At 34.8% G+C, this 2598-nt stretch overlaps 1 long non-coding RNA gene across 2 annotated transcripts; it reads right to left on the bottom strand.

The window, feature by feature from the left end:
- Positions 1–457: 457 nt before the first annotated feature.
- Positions 458–1908, bottom strand: LOC121219510 (uncharacterized). Of its 2 annotated transcripts, none has more exons than XR_005916312.1 (2): positions 928–1908; positions 458–802 (listed from the first exon to the last, which is right to left on the bottom strand). It is a non-coding gene; the product is annotated as an uncharacterized lncRNA (long non-coding RNA). The 2 variants fall into 2 exon arrangements; XR_005916313.1 differs by having other exon boundaries at positions 458–789.
- Positions 1909–2598: the final 690 nt, after the last annotated feature.

Genomic DNA, 2598 nt, shown 5'->3' with positions numbered 1-2598 from the left:
GAAAAGTTATAAGTAACGAAAAGTTACACCTCTTGGTTATTAACCAAAAGTTATCATATTTCATAGTGATAAATTATGTCTCTTAAATTCAAAAATTGTATAACTTTATTATTAATAATAAATCGTAATTATCCAATGATACATCTAATTCAATAATTATGTTTATTATTAAAAGATGTGACTATCCATTTAGATAGTTGTGTTCCTATGAAAATACATGAGAATTTCATTTGTTTGGTACACTAGAAACATATCAAATGTTTCTTTCTATTTTCCTCTATCTTCTAATATTCTTAGATTGTTTTCTAAAAAATTACTGCAGAAATTATTTATAGAAATTGATATCCTTGCTATGCTCTGCTTAGTGCTCAGTGGACTGTTTCCATCAATGCAGAACATAAACAATCATTTGGCTTCATTGTATCCTCAAGGTTTATTTGTCGGTAACTCTATTGCATTCCAAAATATAATTGGGGTGAATAGATTTTTAAAGAAAGTGACATTAATACACGCCCTAAAACCTTTGTTAATTTTTCGAAGTTCATTTTTATTCTTACACACCAACAACTAACACATCCATCGCCCGTGGGACTTTTCATTTTCCGTTTAAAGCATTAATAAGGCCAAGGTCGTCTCACTCCATAATCACTTATTGCCATCCCTGACTCTCAACTATCTCAGAGCCAAGCTCCAATGTTTGGGCTTCAACTACTGACACATTCAAAGGGATCAGTGTACTGGCTCCGCTCACAATTTGTCCCAAACAACTTCTGGAAATTGCACCAAGGCCTGCAACATTGTCCTTAGAGCAAAAGGCCACATCAGTACTAACCTTGATAATATTCATTAGAGGAGAAAACCATGAAGAAACCTGTCTATTTCTGCTAGAGAGAATATTAGCAGGCTTAGCCAGCGATGAGAACTCACCATGCATCCCAACAATCCATTCCGATACTTTATTTGGTTGTTGTTCAATTCCTTCAAAATAGGGAAGGGTTTTCTGTTTTCCATATCGCCAAACATATGTTGGCCAATAAACCCAAATCAATCTTTTGTCCAGCCTAATGCTTCATTTTCACAATGTTGTTACCATTATATTTGTGCACAATCTCCAAATCAACATTTTCACTCTGGAATTGTATTAAGGATCCATATGAAATTCCAAAAGCGTTAATTGTTACAGTGAAAGACGAAAGAATAATCTTTGATGTTAAAACAAGAATTAAGTTGTTGCATTATGAGAAATCAATTAATGTTTAAGACGAAATTCAGAACAACCCAAAATGATAACCAAATAACGACTCGTGCTAAAAGATGGACAACAAGTGCTTACATAACATGAAGCAGTAGCCATGACTTTACTGAAACGGGAATATATCTGCTTGGAAAATCATCGATGTCTGGCGTTTAGCATCTACGAGTGTATGTGCCGCAAGGCTGATGTTTTTTAGGGTTATTGCGCTTTGGAGTGCAACGTTTATCTGGATCTCCGCGGCCGCAGCTTGCGTCGGCAATAAGGGATTGATATACAGCTTTATTGTTATAAGAATTAGCTGCTAGATCAGGAAATACTTGGCTTATTTCGGATTCCACCAACACATCGTCTTCCTCGAAGAGAAGGCATTCCTGAATTGAGCCACTGCAGTGTGAGCTTGAGCTCTTCGTCTTCTCTACTAAGGCACCTACACAGTAGTGATTGTTGGTGCTCACCATCACCATCATCATTATCAGAATTGCTAAAAATAAACCTTTCCTTTGGTTGTCTTCCATTTTTTATTCCTTCTCCAATTCCTCTTCTTAGCTTAATAATTTCTCTAGCTTGATTCTTTAGAAATGACTTAACTAGGAGGGTAATATATAGACCGAGATGATTGATTCTTTTACCTTATTAGAACAATTGCAGCCACGGAAAATTGTCGGTTTATTTTGGTTCTTAGTTTACATATTACAAGGATTGTGACATATCCTTTTAGAGGTTGGCATATCATATTCATCGGGATAATGATGTTTATGTTTTCACCTATTTTGGTATACAATTTAATTACTACCACTGTACGACTTGCGAACTTACGATACTTTTAATTCATTAAGACAAGATCAATTGCAACGTCGTTAATAAGGCATTCCACCGTGTAGTCGCTAGAGTTGATGGAGTCTGATAAAAGGCAAGTCATATCGTATTTTCAGCTAGTTATAAGAGGTAATCACAAATTTCAAAAAAATATTTTTTATAAATTATAAAACCAACATAAATGATAGCTCCAAAACGAAAACTACCATGACTATCACCACCAAGGTCGCTATACGTTGCAGACCATCACTCTTTGCATAGCTTCCCGTTTTGTTCTCTTTTTTTCTGCCTGTTCTCTAAGCAGTTTAATTTTCTCACAAGTGAAAGAAATTTCATGTTCTTATGGGATTTTTCTTTTTGGTCATAAATGTTCTTATGGGATTATAAATAGATGCGAGGTTTAATTTATAAATGATATGTAATTTTCTATTACTTTTTATGCTTTTTGGCTCATATATGAGAAGGTCCAAAGACGAGTAATCAGTGAGTCCCACTATTGGCTGCTTGGGTAGTTGGATTTGATTTTA

This window comes from Gossypium hirsutum, chromosome D07 (assembly GCF_007990345.1).
Source record: "Gossypium hirsutum isolate 1008001.06 chromosome D07, Gossypium_hirsutum_v2.1, whole genome shotgun sequence".
Lineage (NCBI taxonomy): Eukaryota > Viridiplantae > Streptophyta > Magnoliopsida > Malvales > Malvaceae > Gossypium > Gossypium hirsutum.
Note: the sequence above shows the minus strand (reverse complement) of the source record. Positions and strands in the feature narration are given on the sequence as shown.